The sequence below is a fragment of the Gossypium hirsutum genome, chromosome A05, assembly GCF_007990345.1.
Source record: "Gossypium hirsutum isolate 1008001.06 chromosome A05, Gossypium_hirsutum_v2.1, whole genome shotgun sequence".
Taxonomy (NCBI): Eukaryota; Viridiplantae; Streptophyta; class Magnoliopsida; order Malvales; family Malvaceae; genus Gossypium; species Gossypium hirsutum.
Window position 1 is genome coordinate 69,524,961 of NC_053428.1, and position 22,977 is coordinate 69,547,937.

General features: G+C 36.5%; 1 long non-coding RNA gene across 1 annotated transcript; it reads right to left on the reverse strand.

Moving 5' to 3' along the window:
* Window positions 1-19,415: 19,415 nt before the first annotated feature.
* On the reverse strand, window positions 19,416-21,145 carry LOC107961493 (uncharacterized). Its single transcript, XR_001701309.2, has 2 exons — window positions 21,105-21,145; window positions 19,416-19,663 (listed from the first exon to the last, which is right to left on the reverse strand). It is a non-coding gene; the product is annotated as an uncharacterized lncRNA (long non-coding RNA).
* Between the last annotated feature and the right edge of the window lie 1,832 nt (window positions 21,146-22,977).

Consider the following 22,977-nt stretch of genomic DNA (forward strand, 5'->3'; position numbering starts at 1 on the left):
AGCATAGGGGAAGACCTGGGATCGATCCCCTGTGATGGCAAAAATAATGCTAATTTTTATGCTTTGTGCATACAAGAGTTGTAGCTGAATGGAACTCTTTAGAGGAGAATTTGAATCAGTCAAATGCATGGATTAAGGAGGGATAAGGGGAGAGACTTTAGGGATTTGATATGAAGATAGAGTTGTCCGAATAAGGGAGATTGGAGGGGGGATTTTCGGCAGAGAGGTTTAGTTAGGGATTTTCGGCACTTAGGTATTTTTGAGCCGTTTTCTCCCTGGAGGATTAGTCTTTTTCTCTCTTTTTCTTTTACAGTCGAATCTACCATCTCTTCTTCCATATTTTCTTCCTTCTCCTTCTTTCAAACCAACCCACTATTTCCCTCCATTCACCATTGTTTGTTTCCCTTATCTCTACTTCTGCCGAAATACCGCAAAAGCCGAAATCAGTGAAGATAGGGGGTGCCGATTCTTTGTGACCAGCAACCTTTTCTTTCCTTTTCAATTGTTGGTGTTCAATTCCTTTACCTTTTAGGCGTATGGGTTCAAGAGAAGAAAGACTGTGGTAAGTGCTCAAACTCTAAATGACTCCTAAAGTAACTGTTGGCAAAAGTCGAAACCATATAATTTAGTGAGGTGGTCGAATATGGGTATAGGTTTTTGGGGGTTCTTCTTTCAATATTTTTGTGCTTTATTTAGTGGAGGAGCAGCAAGGTGTAGTGTCGACTTGGAGTAGCTTGAATCACCGGATTGGCTAGACCTAGTCATCAATCGCGGCAAGGTAAGATTCCTAAGGCCATTATGGATGGTGGCCGAATGTGTAAGTATTAATATTAGATGATTTTTGGTTTGGTTCAATTATGGGAAACTGATTATTAATGATGGATTATAGTAGAAATCGTGTAGGAGATCTCGTCAAGGAATATCGCCAAACAGGTGTGTAACGAACCCTCTTTCATAAGCTTAAAGTGATAAATGCCAAAAAGCCGAAATGCCGAAATTCTGGCATTTCAAGGACTCGTGAGCAAGCGAACGCTCATTAGTTAGTTAGATTTGTTGAGATGATGATCAGGAACATTGGAAACGGTAAGAACTTGATTTTTGGCATTCACGGTAAGTTGGGCCTCGAGGGGCTGCAATAGGGCCCAATAGGCTTTCGGGCCCATTTGGGTAAAAATTGGTAGAAAACAGAAATCTGTTAAATTGCATGTTAAGACTGTTAATACTGTTATGGATATAGGCTAAATGGGCCTAGATGACAAAATTGGCTAAGTAGGGCCCATTAGGGGTTTTAGGCCCAATAACTCAATTTCGCTAAAAATGGGCGAAAATCACTGTTTGCACACATGAATGGTTAGTAACCGTTAATGAACATGGAAACCCTAATTTTCGATAAAATTACAGAATTACCCTTATAATATGAAAATGACCGTTTTGCCCTTAGGTAAAAATGACCATTATACCCCTAGGGTTTAAATATGAATTTAATACATGGGATTTTGATAAACATGGTATGTATGATATGCACATGACATGTATGATATGCACATGATATGTATGATATGCACATGATGTATTCATAAATGCATTGGGTTGGGTTTTTATATGGATGGAGGAAGTGTAAAAGGGCTTATGCCCCAGTTATGATAAAGGGCTTATGCCCCAGTTATGATAAAGGGCTTATGCCCCAGTTATTAAAAGGGCTTTGCCCCAGTTATTAAAAGAGGCTAGGCCTCCAGTTATATGATAAAGCAGCTATGCTACCAGTGGAGAGTTATGGCGGGGTGGGTCGAGTTAATCCCCACATGGTGTGTTGGTTGGTACGGGTGGAAAGTAGCGGATGGTGGGTTGAGTAGTCTCCCCTAATGGACTTGCATTCTCTCATTGACTTTACATCTGATATTGCAATGGGCCTATGGGCCATACTGTTTACAGTAAAGGCTTCGGCCCAGTAATATGAAATATGAAAAGGCTTCGGCCCAGTGTTATGAAATATGAAATATGAAAAGGGCTACGGCCCAGTACATGTTGAGTTTGGATTTGGGCTTAGGCCCAACAGGCTGTTATTGTTTTGGGCTCTGAAAGGGGCTTGTTGCACACTGAGTTTCCAAACTCATCCCCTTTCCTTAACCTTGCAGGTGAGCCTTGATGTGGTGACTTGGGCCGGAGGGGATTCAGAGTAGCCACGGTGATCGCCTTTGGACTTTTAAATAAGTGTTGGTTTTCATTAAATTTCCTTTAATTATTATTTATTTTTGGGTTGTAATAAGCCCATTTTAACTTTCCTTTTATTTCTTTTCGAGATTATTTTAATTTTAATAACTTTAAACCTGGTTGATAATTATTCAAATGGGGTAGACTTAGGACGTGTTTTCGAAACGATACTTGTTTTCAAAATATCTCAACACCACGATTAATCGATTTATCAAAGACGTCTACTTAAACAAATTTAAACTCGATATCATAAAGTGTGACTATGGTTGTGGGCATGTCTAGGATTGGATTCAATCAAAGAGCTTGTTACTTAAGTAGCCTTCATGGCTCACCTCCTCTGTCTTGGATACCTACCTGGTGCCCAACTTCCATACACATTGTTAACTTAACAAAATTTATGGTTTTTAAAACACTAAAACGGAACGTGGGTTTTCAACTCCAATGTGGCACGTCAGATTCGGCCGTAACGTCTGGGCCGGGTTTGGGGTGTTACAACACCTCAATCAGTAACCATCAAATTAACCAAAGCATAAACACATTTGTATAAATCAACCACACATAACTACCTATTTTAATGCCAAGCCATAACACAATTAACCATATGCCAAAGCACATCTAAACATACCAAATTGGTCTTTTAAAACATACATTCACTTGACAATTTCAACATTTTCCATCAAAGCACCAAAATGCCAAAATGTCATAAACCATGTAACCACATATTTACATGCCAAACATAACAACTAGATCATCAAACATAATTGACCTATACATGCCATTATAACCATAACTCAAAACCACAAAATCTACCGAAATAGTCACGAGATAGTGTGATAGGTCTCCGGCGAGCTTCCAAATCGAATAGGCTTTCGATTATCTAGAAAACATTGAAAATGAGACTATGTAAGCATATAATTCTTAGTAAGTTTGTATAACATAAAACACAACTTACCATTTCATTTCATAACATTAAAATTTAACATGGCATAATCCAACTTTTAGCTTAACACAAGCTTAAGCACCAACACAAACATGTTATAATACTTGAACATAATTCATATGAATTTAACATGGATTACCGTTAAACTTGAGCATAATTCAATTGGATTTACCATCCATCATAACATAACATATTTTCCATTAGCTCAATTTCAATCTATTTCATACATAAATGTCTTGGTTCATATTGAACACTTACTATATCCTTTCAAATTCATGTCCATTGAACCGTTAGAATATCATTGGATACGCAGGATAGCTCACACGAACTGTGCTAATCATATAATCGTAATTTTTCCCATCATATACATAGTTGCTCACATGAGCTGTGAAATGGGTCTGCTTACATGAGCTGTGGGTCGGAATGTAAGCTACATGATGCTACCCACACGAGTTGTGGAATATCCACGACACATGCTGGACCTCAGCCATCGGTAGGACATGCAAGACCAGCACCCAAAACATGTAAACCATAATGACATGTCATTTGTTTCCTATGGATTCCTAAGGTTCAAACTGTGACAACCCTAATTTGGCCCTAGTCGAAAAGTCGTTTCGGGACCACAAAACCGAGTCACAAAAATAATTAGATGTTATATTCTGTGCTTATTATATGTGAAAGTGCATGTGTGAAAATTTCATGCTTTGATTTTGTCATTTGTGAGTGAAATTATGAAATAGGACTTATGAGAAAATTCTTGAAAATGTGATAGGTTAATTTGTAGTGGCCAAATAAATTGTAGTGCAAAATAGGAGGATTTGCCTGTCAAACTTCCCACTTTAGTTGTAGTGGCAGGCCATGATGGGAATGATAAGCAATATGTGCATTTTATATTATAACTTAAGTATGGTGCAAATAATATATGCATTTTATTTTAGCATTATAATAGTTAGTGCATGATAGGAATTTCATGTCTTTTATATTAAAGAATTAAATGTTTAATAGATTAATAGGTTAAAATATGAATTTTTATAATAGAAAATGGTAATAAAAACAAAGTTACACCCATCCTTTCTCCCAATTATTGCCTAAAACCATAAAGAAAAGAAGAGAAAATGAAGCTAAGACATTCGACTATGGGGAATGTATAGATTAAGGTATGTTTAATGCTCCTTCATTGAAAATCTTAGTATATTTGGAGTGGTCATCAAGTATAGAAGTTAGCTCATGGCAAAAATTTTGTAAATTGATGAAGATGACATTCGGTCATGGATGTTTATATTTCTTTGATCTTGTTTTTGATGTTTTGTGTATTGAGGGTTGATAATAGATGGAAGTTGAATGGTTGTTGTATGTAGATAGTATGCATGCTAATAATGTTTTTATTTTCTACTTAATACCTTATTGATTATGAGTTAACATGAATGTTCAGTTGAACATATACCTTGAATTATGTTCAAAAATTTTAATTGATTAGTTGTACTCTTCTTTTTGCTTTTGAATATTCGAAATACTGAAGGTGAAAAGCTGGAAAATTTCAAGTTGAAATGTTGTCCAAATGCTGGAAATTTAGCATGCATATTCTTTTATTTAAATGCTTTGACCGAATGTTGGAAGTTAACTTGCATGCTGTTCAGTTACTGCATGAGGGAGTTAAAATTGAACTTAAGATAGTTTATTACTAATTAATTTGCTGCTGTAATGCTGTAAATTATTGGCTGTCCAAATTAGGAAAAATTTATGGTGCTTAGCTAATTAATATGCTGCTGTAATACTGTAAATTATTGGCTATCCAAATTAGGACAAAATCATGGTGTTATGTGCTAGCATGATATGTATGTGTGATTTAAGTGAAAAATGTTTAGATGGTTTATAGTAATCGGCTAATGTGTTTTTGTGGATATAGATGCTGAATGTGGACTTAAGAAATTAATTGGAAAATTTGTTGTTTATTTAGGTGATAGAAAGTATGAAATGGTCTTATGTGATACGTGTATATAAGTAGATAGAAATGAAGTGTCGTATATTTTTGTGTATGGGATTAATTGCACTTTGATTTTAATGTGCGTGATTATTACTATGTTTAAAATGTGTGAAAGCCGAATATACTCATGATACAATGCTTGATTAGTTGATTAACAATAAGTTAAATTTGTTTAATTCAAGCTCAAGAGCATAAGGAGCCAATTTTGGATAAAGGGAAAGCGAAACTAGTCGATTAGTCATTCTGTAGTTATTAGATAAAATCCAAGGTAAGTTCTTAAGTGTTTGTGTTTGATCATGTTATATGCTTAAGAGTTGAATAATCATAATTAAGAAATGTTTGATTGTATATATGTATATATATACATATGTTCTTTGTGTTGAATGAATATTAAATTAAAGTTATGAGCCGTATGTGACTAACATATCTAGTCTACTTTGATACTATTAAATGATGTACTAAGATATGTGTTCCAATGTGGAATTAAACCCTATGTGGTTGAAAGGATGAAAATCTTTGTTCATAGATATGTGTTTTAGTTATACGTAATTGAAGTATAAGTTATGAAAGTGTGAAAGGACAGGTGAATTGTTTATCGAAATGTGATATACGGGCTTCGAGCCTAGCAGGCTATAATGCCGGTGAAATGATATCGGGCTTCGAACCTAGCAGGCTATAATGCTGGTGAGATAATATCGGGCCTCAGGCCTAGCAGGCTATAATGCTGGTGAAATGATATAGGGCTTCAAGCCTAGCAGGTGAAATGCCGGTGAAAGAAAGGCTTCGAACACTTCAATAACACTTGTAAACCCCTTCACTCCTCGGGAAGTTCGAGAAACTGAAAGCACCACACATAAGAGAAGGGAGATGATAACGACAATAAGAGAAAAGAGTATGCTGCTTAAATAGTGTAAGAGAGGGGAGGCTTGATAACAGTTAAGAGAGAACAAGAAGGAGTCGAGTGTACTCACCGATTTGCTAGAGAATAATTGCCAAATTGAAAACAAAATGGAGAGAGAGATGAGGTATTCGGCCTGGGTACCAAATAGAAAGAGAAGATAAGAGAAAAGGCTTGAGGGCAAACAGAGAGGAGAAGTAGGGGGTATTCAGTCATAATAGCAAGATGAAGAGAAAGGAAATCTATTAACAAAAAGAATCGAAGGAGTGGAGGAAGGTATATTCAGCCAAAAGAAGAATCAATTGGGGAAAGAAGAGAAAGAGAGGCAATCAGTTAATAGGAGAACACTAGGGACAATAAACTCGAACTAGACTAAGACTTGAATGTGTTAAGGGGAGAAGAGAAAGTGTTCGGCCAAAGAAATGGTTGTCAAAGACGAAATAGATGAAATGGAAAAATAAACTCGAATGGAACCCCTACCACAATCAGCCTTCAAGTAGAAAATAGCAGGAAAAATCGAAAATGAGAAGCATACCACTCAGGCCAAATTCTTGAGTGCCTAAAGTTCAATTTCGGTACAACACTACCTCTCCCTTAAACTCCCTACGATTTCCTCCCCAGATCCCTTTTAAAATCCCTCCATCAATATCTCCTCAATCACCAATTCAAACTCCACTCAACTCAGTAGAGTGTCGGTGAACCTCAACTACTCACATGGCAAGAGCAGTAAAACAAAACACTCCACTGCCTTCACCAAGATTCGAACCTCAGCCTTCTAGCATAGGTAACACGCTACATACCCCTTAGACCAATAGGCTCTTTATGTTATTCTTCACCCATTTTTATTTAAAAAGCTACTGACTAGAGAAGGGTTTACTCCTTAAAAAACAAAATTTTTGCACATGCCCAGGCTTGAACCTAAGACTTCTTAGACTCTTCCCAGAACACTTAACCACTGAAGTAAATACACATTTGTGTCACTCTCTCGCACAACTAAACATTTATGTGCTGTCTCCTAACTGCTCCCATGCTCAAAGCCTAATACTTCTAGGTCCAAAATTTTGGGTGTTACATTTGTGGTCCCGAAACTAATATTCTGATTTCACTGAAAATGGGTTGTTACAGGGCTTGAACAAAACAAATCAAACACAGAAACTAGAAATAGTTTTCTTTTCTTTTAGGGTAAAAATGAAAATTCTCTCTTCAAAATAAAAACTGACAAAATTGTTATTCCAAAAAATGTAATTTATATTTATAGAATGAAAGTCACTCTATTTCCAGTAGCATAACAATATTTGAAAGTTGTGTTACGATATTTGAAAGTTGTTTAAATAGCCCTATCGATATTTTACCCTTGTAAAATTATGAAGAATTTACCCTTGATAAAATTTCCAATAAAATGTATTTAATATAACCATTCAACTTGTTCACTATGATCATATGGTTTATTGTTCATTTTCAAGTTTTAAAATAGCTCAAAAACATAAACTCAATCTTTCAATCATTTTTGAGAATTCCTTGTTCATTTCTAAATGAATTCATTTATCATTTCCATTTCCATTTTGGAGAAAACCACATTCATTTCCAAATGATTTTATTTCTCCATTTTCATTTTCATTTTCAAGAAAACCTTAATCATTTCCAAATGTTTCCTATTTCTCCATTTCGCCATTTCTATTCATATATGTTCCTTTGATTTAACATGTAATTCATTTTTGGTTTCAACAAACTAGCAGAAGGATCGATTAGACATATGCAATTTAGAATCAAATGATTTATAATTAAGTTCCAGTTTTATGCCTATTAATTAAAGCCAAGCAAAATAGCCACTATAGAATCGTGACTAAGCTCTCCCCAACGACATACCATTACGAAAGCAACTTGATTAGTGCTTGTCCAATGACCTTGTCTAAAGTGTGTTTCCTTCATAGCATATCCTTAATCTCTTTAGAATAATATTCGTTCTTGCAATATGATCTTATTTTATCTCATGGTAACCATTACATATCCCTTGATAAAAAGTCAATCACTATCAAATAATGATCAAGTCATCCATCACAAAGATGAATGGCCCATGGCCATGTTTACTTTCCATCAACCATGAAATGCCAATGAGAGGATATCATTTATCCATGTCTCAGGCTACAAATTCCACTATTGTGAATGATGCTATATACTACAACAATTGTACATCCAACGCACCAATTTTCAATTTCTTATTTATTCAAACTTAGGCTTTTACTTACATAAAAATGTACGAGTCAAGTATCAAATCACTATGAAATAGTGATCAAGTCATCCATCAAAAAGACGAAGGACCCCTGGCAGCATTTACATTCCATCTACCATCTAATGCCAATGAGAAGTTATCATTTACCCATGTCCCTAGATATCATTTATCTCATGAAAACCATTACATCTTTCTTCATGAAAAGTCAATCACTATCAAATAGTGATCAAGTCAACCACCACAAGGACAAACGACCCGTGGCCACATTTACTTTCCATCAACCATGTAATTGTAATGAGAGGATATCAATTACCTGTGGCCACATTTACTTTCCATCAACCATGTAATTCCAATGAGAGGATATCACAAAGATGAATTCCACTGTTGTGAATGTCGTTACATATTGCATAAGTTGTACACCTAACACACCAACTTTTAGTTCCTTATTTGTTCGAACTTAGGCTTTAACTTTCATCAATACGTACAAGTCAAGTTTACATAGTCCATCATCCACTCAGAGTTTAGGTATGCCACACCATGATCATCACAAGTGAATAAATCCATAAATAGATTCAAGATCTATTCTTCTTAGGTCCACTTCGATGTACTGTTAGTCCAGTCAGTCACATCTATGTCTTTATCTTTCGGGATTCATCCACTCTAATTCCCAAGACAAAACATCTCGCCAATTGGATTTGACAGATGACATATTTTCCTTTCAATCGGTTTGTTCATTTTCAATTAGACTAAGGACATGTTTAGGTTCACCTACTACTACAAGTTGTCTTTCCGTATTACTATCTAACCATACAATACCACTTAGTATTATTTTAAACATTAGACAACCAATTAGCAACATTTACTTTCATTATACTTTGTGTACAAAAACCATATGTGGCCAATAATACAAAGTATATTAATACAACCGGTTAAATATAAAGTTAGCACCTGAACTTGTCCACTTCTCCGAGATTGGTACTTATGTTTTTTTTATCCTAGATTGGTACCTGAACTTTTTTTTCCATCGACTAAATCGGTACCTGAGTCTAATGCCATTAAGTTTAGGACACGAGGTAGAATAAGATCGTGAAACGTGACATAAATGATGTCATGATGATGTCATAATTTTAAAAAATATATATTTTACTTTCCCCCTTTTCTAACGTTCCTTTTTTCTTCTTATTTATCTCCTTATTTATTTATTTTATTAAAAAAAAATTACCTTTTACCTTTCTTCTTCAGCAACTTTCATGGTGTTTTCTTCTTCTAACTTGGACCTAACAATTTCAGTTCTTTCTTCTGTTATGCAGAAAAAAAAGTTTGTGTTATTTTTTTTATTTGTTCTGATGATATTCATGCTCAATGAAGAAATGATTTTTCTTTTGACTTTTCTTTCTTCTTCTTTTTCCCTCAACCCAAATTTCTTCTTTTTATTTGATGGTGATAGCAATTTTTCTCCACCAGTCTTTTCCTTCCTCAGCCTTAGTGTAACACCTCATACTCGCATTCTACACAGTGACGGAATACGAGGAATCACCTCACTTAAACTCGTGCATACAACCATTTTCGAGTCTCTAAGAGTTGGACAAATTTAGAACTTTCTCAAACTTATCAACATATCCTTAATATGGGCCTACGGGGCCCAAAACACACATCGAAAATCACTCAAAACCAACTCAGGTTATTCAGCCAACTTTATGAAAATGTCACTTGACATAGGGGCACACGCTTGTGTTACCATTTCGACATGGCCGTGCTGATAGCCCGTGTGTCTCACACGACCTAAGCAATACAGGGACACGCCCATTCCTCCACCCATGTGGAATTAATCCTAAATGCACACCTACAGGAGTTTTCACATGCCTGGCACACGCCCGTGTCCCTGGCCCGTGTCTTTCACACGGCCATGACATGCCCGTGTCTTGGCCCATGGGCAAAAACCTGAACATTCTATTTCCACGTCAGTAACCCTAAAATATCACATGGTCAAGGCACACACCCATGTACTGGGCCGTGTCCCTCACACGACTAAGACACACAGCCATGTCTCTGCCCGTGTATTTACTACCATGCATAGTAACTTGAAAATTTTACGTGCAGGGGACACACGGTAGGACCACACGCACATGGGGCTGGCCGTGTGTCACACACGGCCTAGACACACGCCCGTGTGTTTAATCATGTGGACAAAAATAAGGCTATTTACCAAGCCTCTTTGCCATCCTTACGTATACAACCTACACAATAATAACCATACCCAATACAAGACTATATCATGCAGTAAAATCAGCCACAATAGACAACATTTCATTTGAGCATTTTACTCATCCATGAACGTAACAACATTTACATATATCAAAGTGAATATTAGCCATCATTCAAGGTTTAATAAAAAATGAGAGATTTGTCTCAAGCCAACACATTTGGCCAAATTAATAATAACACAAAACACAATTCTAGTTCCCTATACATGCCATATTCAAAAATATAAATCAAACTATATTGAATGCTTCGATTGATAGTGTGATTGATATCTCTGACTTCCGTTGATCCTTGAGCTAGTTAGGCAACACTATAAGAAAATGAAAAAGGAGAGGGAGCAAGCATAAAGCTTAGCAAGTTGCACATAAATAAATATACAACATAACTTTACCATTCATCAATAAGCTCATAGTACACAAGTGGGCATAAGTAAAACTTACTCATCAATATTCAATACACATCATATATCATATATTGAGCTCACAATTTAAACATACCAAATAGGTACCTATATCACTCACAACATGGTTATACTATCCTCAATAACTAGAAATCATGACTTTCACCGCTGAACCATTTAAAACACTATCGGACATTTATTATGCCTCAAACATGGGTAAGGTGTCGATGCCATGTCCCAGACACGGTCTTACACTGGCTCATATCTCAAGTCGAAGCATGTCCCAGACATTGTCTTACACTGACTATCATATCGTAGCCAATGCATGACCCAGGCATGTCTTACACTAGCTTACTACCCAAGGCGGATGCATGTCCCAGACATGTCTTACACAAGCACTCGTCTCAATGCCGATGTCATGTCCCAGACATGGTCTTAGATTGGCTTACACAAGTGACCCAATCGCCATGGCATGAATATCTGATTTATTTCCTAGGGTTCCCACGAGAATTCTACTATCTCTATTTTCATCACATTTTCTCATTTTTACAATCAAGCAAATTATGCTATAATAATTTCGATACAATTCAAACACATATATTATCGATGTAGTTGTATTATTTAAATACAACTTACCACGAATTTCAAAATGTAACGACTAGATGGTTTAGTCAATTTGCTTGGCTTTCCCCCGGTCTAAGTTCGGACTTGGTAATTCTTGATCTATAATAGCAAAATGTACTTATTTAGTCACTAAATAAATTAAGCAATCGACAATTCACATATTTGGTAAAATGACCATTTTTCCCCTAGGCCCAAAAATTGATTTTTATCAAATTTTTTTATATCTTAAGCCTAGCCAAACCTCTTTTACTCTTATAGCAACTCCAAATTCCCACTATTTTACACATTTATCATCTATTTACAACTTATGCAAAATAGTCCTTTTAGGTGTCTTCATACTAACACCTTTCACAAGAGTTGTTTATAAGACACCCAAGACTCATTTTCTTTCATAAAACCTCAACAACCATCACAAATCCTTTCATGGAAAAACCCTAAACTCTTAATCATTTTCCAAAATATTACCCTTATTTGAAAGCCCATGTTTCAAGGGTCTCAAAAGTACAAAAATATTCAAGAAAGCCATAAAAATCACTTACTTGTGAGTCAACTAAGTAGCTTAAATTTTTAAGCTTTCAAACCCCCATCAATGGCTAAAAATTAGTGGAGAAGAAATGGGAAAATAGGATGATATCATCTTTCTTTTATTTCATTTCTTTTTGGTCAAAATAAGTCACCAACTCCACCTAATATTTGACTATCTTGATTTCTTTTTCTTATGTCCGGCCATCACCTATTTAATGGCCTAATTTCTCTTTAAAATCTCCCAATTTATGATGCATGGCAATTTGGCACCCTTAGCTATCGATTTAGGACTTTTTTATTTTATGCTATTTAGTCTTTTTTTCTCAATTATTGCTCACAAACGCTAAAATTACTTTACCAAATTTTTTTATGCACTATTAAAAACATGCTATAATATCAAAATAATAATAAAATAATTTTTCTAAATTCAGATTTGTGGTCCCGAGACCAATATATAAACTAGGCCCTAAATCAGGTTGTTACATTTCTCCCCCTTAGGGGTTTTCGTCCCGAACAATCTTACCGGCGAATAGGTTTAGATACTGATCTCTTAAAGTCTCCTCGGGTTCCCATGTGGCTTCCTCGACTCCACGTCTATTCAACAAAACTTTCACAAGTGCTACACTCTTATTCCTCAATTGTTTGACTTCATGAGCCAATATCTTGCCCGACTCTTCGCCATAAGTCATGTCCAGATGAATCTCAACTTCTGTTGGCGCAATCACATGCGAAAGGGCTGATCTATATCGGCGTAGCATGGACACATAAAACACATTTTGAATCTTCTCCAATTCTAGTGGTAAAGCTAATCAATAGGCAACCAGCCCTACTCTCACAGTAGCCTCATAGGGTCCTATGAAACGAGGACTTAACTTGCCTCTTTTACCAAATCTGAGAACTTTCCTCCACGGGGATACTTTCAAAAACACTCGATCACCGACTTGGAATTCAATCTCTTTCTGTTTTAAATCGACATAGGATTTCTACCTATCTGAAGTGGACTTCAAACAATCACGAATTACTTTAACTTTCTCTTCGTTCTCTTTGACTAAATCGACCCCGTGAATTTGACTTTCTCTTAACTGAGTCCAATATAAGGGTGTTCGACACTTTAGCCCATACAAAGCCTCATAAGGCGTCATTTTCAGACTTGACTAATAACTGTTGTTGTAGGCAAATTCAACCAATGGCATGTACCTCTCTCAACTACCTTGAAATTCAAAAAACACAACATCACAACCTGTCTTCTAAAATCTAAACCTCTCTTTCCGACTGACTACCAGCTTGCGGGTGAAATGCCATGCTAAAACTCAACTTTGTTTCCAAAGCCTCTTGTAACTTTTCCCAAAACCTCGAGGTGAATCTCAGATCCTTATTTTAAACAATCGATAAGGGCACCCCGTGTAGTCTCACAATCTTGGAAATATACAAGTCAACCAATCTCTCAATGGAGTAGTCGGTACGCATTGGTTTAAAATGCGTCGACTTTGTTAGTCTATCCACAATGACCCAAAAGGCATCCTTTTTCCTCGGGGTTAATGGCAAACCCGTCAAGAAATCCATAGTAATCCGATCCGACTTCCACTCAGGAACCATAATAGGCTGAAGTAGACCCGAAGATACATGATGTTTAGCCTTCACTTGCTAACACACTGGACACTTGGAAACGAACTCTGAAATGTCTCTTTTCATTCCCGACCATCAGTACATTTTCTTCAGGTTGTTGTACATTTTCACACTACCCGGGTGGACGAAAAAATAACCACTATGCACTTTTTGTAGAATCTTCTGAATAAGCTCATTGTCCTTGGGTAAACTCTATCTTTGAACATTAGGCATCCATCGGTGCTAATCCAAAAGTCTGATTTAATTCCCGACTCACACTGAGTTCTCTTGGCTTGCAAATCACTGTTGCTATTCTGAGCTTCCTAAATTTCTTGTAGAAGTATTAGTCTAGCTCTCAACTCTGTTAGAACTGAATAGGCGTTCAATGCTCTCAACACAAATAACGATTTTCTACTCAATGCATCACCGACCACGTTCGCCTTTCCCGGGTGATAGTTAATCATCAACTCATAATCCTTTATTAGCTCTAGCCACCTTCGTTGCCGTAGATTCAACTCCTTTTGAGTCATAAAATACTTGAGACTCTTATGATCGGTAAATACTCAGCATTTCTCACCGTACAGATGATGTCTCCAAATTTTCAATGTGAACACGATGACAACCAACTCTAGATCATGCGTCGGCTAGTTTTTCTCATAAGGCTTTAGATGTCTCGAAGCGTAACCTATGACCTTAGCTTCTTGCATAAGCACACTCCCTAAACCATTCAAGAAGGAATCACTGTATATCACAAAATCCTTGCTCGACTCTGGTAGTACTAACACTGGGGCTTCGGTCAACAAAGCCTTTAATCTCTCGAAACTCTGTTGAAACTCTTCTGTCCATTCGAACTTAACATCTTTTTGCAGTAGCCTTTTCATCGGCGTAGCTATCATAGAAAATCCATTTACAAATCATCTATAATATTCAGCCAAAACCAAAAAGCTTTGAACTTCAGTCACATTCCTCGGCGGTTTCCACTGAACAATAACCGAGATCTTACTCGGGTCTACTCTAATCCCATTACCCTACACAATGTGTCCTAGAAATCTGACCTTTTTAAGCCAAAATTCACTCTTATTAAACTTGGCGTAAAGCTGCTTACCTCTCAAGGTTTGTAGAACCGTTCTCAAATGCTCTGCATGCTCACCCTCATCTCGCGAGTAAACCAGTATGTCATTAATGAAGACCACTACAAACTTATCCAAATACGACCGAAAAATACGGTTCATCAAATCCATAAACTCCACCGGGGTACTAGTCAAACCAAAGGGCATGACGAGGAACTCATATTGCCCGTATCTCGTCTTAAATGCAATTTTTGGTACATCTTGTTCCTTAACCCTTAACTGATAATATCTTGATCTCAGGTCAATCTTGGAGAACACTATGGCTCCCTTCTACTGATCGAATAAATCATCAATCCTTGGAAAAGGATACTTGTTCTTCACAGTTACCTTATTAAGCTGTCTATAGTCGATACATAACCTCATCGACCCATCTTTCTTTTTCAGAAACAACACTACTGTGCCCCACGTGCATAACTAGGTCTCGCAAAACCTTTATCTATTAACTCTTTCAGCTGTACTTTCAACTCTTTCAACTCTGTTATGGCCATTCTATACGGAGCAATCGAGATAGGTGCCGTACCAGGGACCAAATCGATACCAAATTCAACTTCCCTAGCTGGTGGTAATCCGGGTAACTCTTTCGGGAACATATTTTTAAACTCATAAACCACTGCTACTGATTCAATCTTCGACTCAAACACTTGGGTATTAAACATAAAAACTAGATAAGCCTTATATCCTTTTTTTAAATATTTCTCACCAGTCAAGGATGACATTATTATCGACAAATTGCCCAATTCATCTGGCCCAACTCGAAGGACTTTTCTGTCTTCACATTTAAACTCAATAACTTTTCTCCCACAGTCCACTACAACACTATGAGAAGTTAACCAATCCATCCCAAGGATTACATCAAATTCATTAAATGGAAATAACATCAAGTTAGCCGAAAAACAATGACCTCTAATTGTCAAAGGATAATTTCTACACACTTTGTCAACAAGCACATGTCTGCCTAAAGGGTTGGACACTTTTATCACAAATTTAATTCACACTACTATCATATTCATACGAGGTATCAATTCCATACAAATATAGGGGTAGGTAGACCCCGGGTCAATTAAAAGAACAACAGATATATTATGAATAGAAAAAGTACCCGTAATCACGTCGAGAGACACTGCCTCTTCACGGGCACGAATAGCGTAAGTCCTTGCAGGCGCCCTACCGTCGAACATCACTGCGGCATCTCTTGGCGCACCTCTGCTAGTAGCCCTGCTTCTAGGGTTCTTTTGCAATCTACCCCTCAATGGAGCACTACTCGCCTTTACTTTTTACTTTTTCTCTCCCTTATCCAAATCGGGACAGTCTCGGATGAAATGGTTCAGTGACCCACATTTAAAGCACCCTTTTTCTTTACCTTGGCACTCACCGAAAAGGCGTCTACCACATTGTGAACATTCTGGCCTATTTGGCTGAGCACTACCGACACTCGTGATAGAAGTGGTCTGAGCTCTAGAAGTTGCGTTCTTCCAGTTCTTATTTCTATTAGAAAACCCCACCGAAGCATTCGATCGAGTAGTGAATTCCTTCGATCTCTTGGATGAGGTTTGATGTAATTTTTCCATCTGTCTCTTCTGTAAGTCCCGCGACTCAATAGCCACTTTCCTCTTTTCTTTAATCAACTCTTCTGCCTTGCATGCTCCCTCAACAAGCACCACAAATTCTCTTACCTCTAAAATACCAAAAAATACTCAGATATCCTCATTTAGACCATTTTCAAACCTTTTGCACATAGCGGCTTCTGAGGACATGCACTCTCTTGCTTATTTACTGAGTTTCACAAACTCTCGTTCATATTCCATCGCAGTCCTATTACCTTGTTTCAACTTATAAAATTCCTTCCTTTTCTGGTGCATGAACCTCTAGCTAATGTACTTTTGGAACTCTTTTTGGAGTAATTCCCACGTTATTCTCTCTCGGTACCATAGACACGAGTGTGTTCCACCACTGGTAAGTCGAATCTCGCAAGAGCGATATGTCACACTTCACGAACTCCTCAGACTTGCATGACGGTTCATTAGATACCCTGATGGTATTCTCTAACCAAAACTCTGCTTTCTCCGAGTCGTCATCTATGCTAGCCCAAAATTCCTCAGCCCCTTGTTTCTGAATCTTGTCTACCGGAGGCTTCTCTCTCCTAATTATGTCTATACCTTGTGGAGCTACTGGGGCGTACTGAGGAATTGGAAGAGGTAGGGGAGGTGGAGTGTTCAGATTCACACAAACGAACTCTGCATACCAAGAGTCCATCATTCAGAGATAGGCTTTTCTAGCCCCTCCGCCTTGGGCCATAGTTAAGGGCTCACTCTCAACTGGCGCGATCTCTTTAGCGAGAGTTGGCGTGTTAGTTTCCACGTCATCCACCGTGGCTCTGTTTGGATCCATTTACTACATGAAATTACAATTTATAATCATCAGAAATCATCACACTATCAATATACAGTTATCACATGTATAGCTAGACTCGTACTTATGCTAGGTTAGTCCTAGAACCGACTAAACCATAGCTCTAATACCACTAAATGTAACACCTCATACTCGCATCCTACATCGTGACAGAATACGAACTCGTGTATACAACCATTTCTGAGTCTCTAAGACTTGAAAAAATTTAAAACTTTCTCAAACTCATCAACATATCCTTAATATGTGCCTATGTGGCCCAAAACACAAATCAGAAATCACTCAAAACCAACTCGGGTTATTCAGCCAGCTTTAGGAAAATGTCACTTGACATGAGAGCACACACCCGTGTGGATGGCCCATGTGTCTCACACAACCTAGGCAATACAGGGACACACTCGTTTCCTCCACTCGTGTGGTATTAATCCTAAATGCACAGCTACAGGAGTTTTCACACGGCCTGGCACTCACCCGTGTCCCTGGCCCGCGTCTTTCACATGGCCATGACACACCCTTGTCCTGTCCCGTGTACAAAAACCTGGACATTCTGTTTCTGATGTCAACAACCCCAAAACATCTGAAACAATAATCATCTTCCTTGGATAAGAATCACTTACAAACTCAAAAGTGTTTCGACAATTCGAGCTAACTTTGCTGTGCCAAGTTCGAATCTTTCTCTGACATTAAAAATTTTAAACTCTTGTAGTCTTTATATATATCACGTAAATCTTTATTCAACTTAGACGGAACCAGAACTGACATTTCAGTTAAATAAGTCTTCGTGCAAAAGAAAGCTTCAACATTCAAACTAACATTAATTTTTTACAACATTTTTCAGATAGAATTATTCTAATAGTTATATTTTAGTATTCAATCTTCAAGAATATGAATTCTTCTTCCAGACTATCCCTCAATTCATACATGTATGTTCAAAGTTTATTTCTAGTCTAGTAAATAGATTCAAACACATATAACCCAATTATCCTTTCAATCAAATAATTCAAATCAAACTAAAGCACTAAATCAGTCTTTTTGAAGAAATCTTTTCTTTTCGTCAAATGGATAACCCAGACATATCATTATACAGAAGCCACAACCATTGTATAGAAATCATAATGTCATAATAAGTCCAATGTCTTAACCGTAACAATAGATAATTTCCTGGCTATTAATAAAACATTTGAACACGAAAGAAAATCAAATATGATTTGAACAGCAACCAATGTAGAAGCAAAACCTTTATTACGGTACTGCGGTACTCCCAACTTTCAAAAATTATGATTGTAATAAATATAATCATTCCCGTCAGATAGAGATCTCTAGCAGATAACCACATGGAATCATAAGAGAAAAATTCAAAGTCTAAAGCTACACAGAGTATCAGAAAGTTACAACCCATGTAGAATGATATCAATTTTGATGATATCCTAGGTAAGATCCAGAAAGAACAATGTCACTCATAAATATTAAAATCCACAGTAACAGAAGCAATATAATCTTCACGTATTTTCATCAGAATAATAACTAGTAGAAACAGAGTATTAGCCTCATACAGACTTTACAGTCGATATTCATATTCACTCAAGGGAATAAATATCAAAGATGGTGTAACACCCCTCGATCGCATCCGACGCCGGGACGGGGTTCGAGGTGCTACCTGACTTTTACTAACACTTTCATACTAAACAGGGCCATGAAATCTCAAATAGTTAAAAACTTTTCTTTTCACATACAATTTGTCCCATATACGGGCTTACGAGGCCCAAAACATACATCTGGAGTGGTTCGGGACCCAATCGAGAACTCATGAAAAACTTAAAAAAATCTCTTGCGTTAAGGCTTCACACGCCCATGTGCTCAGGCCGTGTGGCCAGAAATAGGCTAATTATTAAGCCTTTTATCACTCTCACACCATATGCATAGATACATACTTATCCAATAACATACAACGTGACATAAATGAGCTCTTAAACATCTACAAACATGTTATGCTCAAGTTATTTTCTTATGCAATAAATATTATAGAATTTGCCCATATCATTACCACATACTAGACATAACTATCATTACATCACAAACCATTCATGTAGCATTATTAACTATTTACCAATCACTTAATCCTACATTAGTTACTAGCTCATCAATGAATCTCAATTCAATCTCTAGGCATACATGTTGTAAGCCACATCACAAGAAATAATAACATAAATGCATAAGAATAATCATATGGGCCCATAACGATATTACCCGACATAGGCCAATTTACATAACTAATACTACCTTAATAACAAGCCAATTCCTTTGGCTAAATCATAATATTACATACTCACATTAAAACCCTATACATGCCATAGACTCGAATCACTTGAGTTTACTTACTCTGATAACGTTAACTCGATAGGGTGATAATATCTCTAACGGCCTCCAACCCGAGCTAACCTGGAAACTCTAAAAAACATAGGAAAGAAGGGGGGTAAGCTTTCGCTTAGTAAGTTCATATGAAAACAATAAGCAACTCATTAACTTGTTTTATCAATGTTTACAACATATTCTCAAGTTTACTACAAGCTGTCTTCCTGAGAAACAGTCACTAAATTATTTATATCTGGAGCTACGAAACTCCGAATTAAGTTCCATTAATTTTCCCTAAAACTAGACTTATTTTCCTTTCTTCCATAAAATTTCCAGAATTTTTGGTTAAGTCAAATAGTACATTTTATTAGTTAAAGTCTCCCCTGTTTCAGGGTATGACCACTCTGACCCCTGTGCACTACAAACCGAATTTCTCCATGTAAAAAATTCCAACGACCATGCCGTTTATTTCCCATAAAAATAAACTCAATAAGGAATCTACGCATGTAAGGTATAACTCTTAATAATTTTTTTACAAGTTTTGGTGAATTTCTAAAGTTAGAACAGGGGATCTCGAATTCATTCAGACCCTGTTTCACAAGAATTCAAATATCACACAATATGGAATTTTTTTCTTCCCCTGTTTCTTTCATGTGAAAATAGACTCATTGAGCTTTAATCTCATATATTATTCTGCCTCTAACTCATTTTCCACTATTTTTAGTGTATTTTCAAAGTTACACTACTGCAGTAACTCAAATCTGTCAAGGCTAAATTACTCATTCATGATCATTGTTCACAAAATTAATGCAACATCGTTTGTATAATCATCACCGAGACATTCATATCACATTTTCATTTACCATCTTACCATATTGTTGTTATGTCGAGTTTTCAACCCGAGGGTTAAGTACATACCTGTTCAAAGTATCCATTTCACAACATTTACCAATACGTCCCTTTCATCTTGAGTATTCCACCATTTGAGTAGAATTTTACCCGTTGAACACATCGGAATATAATTCGGATACATGGAAAGTTTGAACATAAGTGCCACATATGTAGCGAAGCTACCATGTAACCCGCCCATAAGTGAACTCGGACTCAACTCAACGAGCTCGGGCATTCGCATCCATAAGTGAACTCGGACTCAACTCAACGAGCTCGGATGCCTAGTTACATCTCACAAACTCAGACTCAACTCAACGAGTTCGAACATTCGCATCCATAAGTGAACTCGGACTCAACTCAACGAGTTCGGATGCTCAACCATCCTAGTGACATGTCACTTGTATCCTAATCTATTCCTAAGGTTCAAACGGGATTTTCCTTGAACACATATCCTTGCCATCTTCCGTAAAATACCGAAACCAATACTCGGTAGCACTTTATATTTAACAGATAATACACATAACTTGCATTTTATTCGAAAATAACCACAAAACATATATTTCATGATAAAAATCAGCATATCATATATTTAACATCAATAACTTAAAAATAACAATTATGCAACATTATTTACACATGAACTTACCTCGATACCACAAAGGTGAAAAGACATACTCGTCCATAAATCGATTTCTTTCCGTTCTAGGTCCAAATCTCAATTTTCATCATCTATAACATCACATTTAGCCTACCAATCAGTCACAATATTCATATGGGTCTAAAAATCATATTTTTACAAATTTTCATTTTGACCCCTAAACTTTTGCATATTTTCACTTTTGCCCCAATGCTCGTAAATTAATTTTTATCACATTTCTCTACTCCTTGAGTATAGATGAACCATTTTCATAACTATAGCAACTCATAATTTCAACTATTTTACACATTTACAACTCATTTTACAACTTAGCAATTTACCCCTTTTTAAGGTATTTTCATGCAATTTCTTTCACAAAATTTGTTTATTAGACAACTAGGACTCATAATCTTCCATAAAAACACAGCAAACAACACATTTACTCTCATGGTAAAACCCTAGACTCTTCATCATTTTGCAAAATAATCCCCTCTTATGAAAGCTTATGCTTTAGGGGTTCCAAAAATACAAAAATCATCAAGCAAAGACATTAAAATCACTTACAAGCAAGGGAAATATGTTGCTGAAATTTTCCAGCTTCAAAACCCTTTCTTTTCTGCATATTTCGGTGAAGGGGAAGAGAAAAATGATAGCTTTTTCTTTTTCTTTTTTTTTTATTTGTTAATAATAAAACTATTTTGTCTAATTTTGACTTTTCAACTATTTTGTCTCCCATGGCCGGCCATCACACTTTCAATGGCCTAATTTCACTTTAAAGACCCCCAATTTAAGATACAAGGCAATTTAACACCTTTAGTATTAAAACACAACTTTTACTTTTTACGCGATTTAGTCCTTTTTCGAAATTGGACTAGAAATCGCTAAAATTAATATACCAAAATTAACATGCACTTATAAAATCATATTATAACACATAAAATAATACTAAAATAATTTTATCTGGCCTCAGAATAGTGGTCCCAAAACCACTGTTCCGACTAGGCCCAAAATCGGGCTGTTACAGATGGACCTAGTAATATCGAACATAATCCAAATAGACCAACCATAATTTCATCTATTAGTATGTTTAGCTAATGCTCTCATACGATAGGAATTCTTTCTGAACTAAAAGTCACATATACTTCTGAGAATTGTACTCAGCCATTAATACAATTCAATCATTATTTCAACTATCTAATTCTGCCATAAAAAATTTTCACATTATCCCTTCACTAATAGAAGTCAATTCGGAAAAGCTTCTAGATATTATTTTCTTTAGATAACAAACCTGAATAAATCAATTGATCGGAGTTAACTTCTTCAGTAACAGTGACATCACATAATCTGAATAATCTTTAGAACTATCCAATATCTCTTTTAATACTATCTTCATTTTCTGATTCATTCACTTTTCTGGTCACATTATTTGGAACACACCGAACCCGAGACCGTCACCGGAGTCGAACACGAGGTGTTAACAGACTTTAAAAATAATTTCCCACACACTGCCAATCTGCGTACTAGTCGCTTTAAAAATCATATCTTGAGTTCAGAAACTCGGAATCCAGTTCCGTAAATTTTCCCTGAAACTAGACTCATATGCCCATCTACATATTTTTTTCTAGAATGTTTGGTTGGGCCAATTAGTACAGTTTATTAGTCAAATTCTCCCATGTTACAGGGATCGACTACACTGACCTTTGTGCATTACGACTTGGATATCTCCCTGTACAGGGCTTCAATACTGATGCCGTTTGTTTCTATAGAAACTAGACTCAGATAGGAATCTATACATATATGGCTTGACTCCTAATTGTCTCTGGTTAATTTATAATGAATTTCCAAATTCGGAACAGGAAATCCAGAAACCGTTCTGGACCTG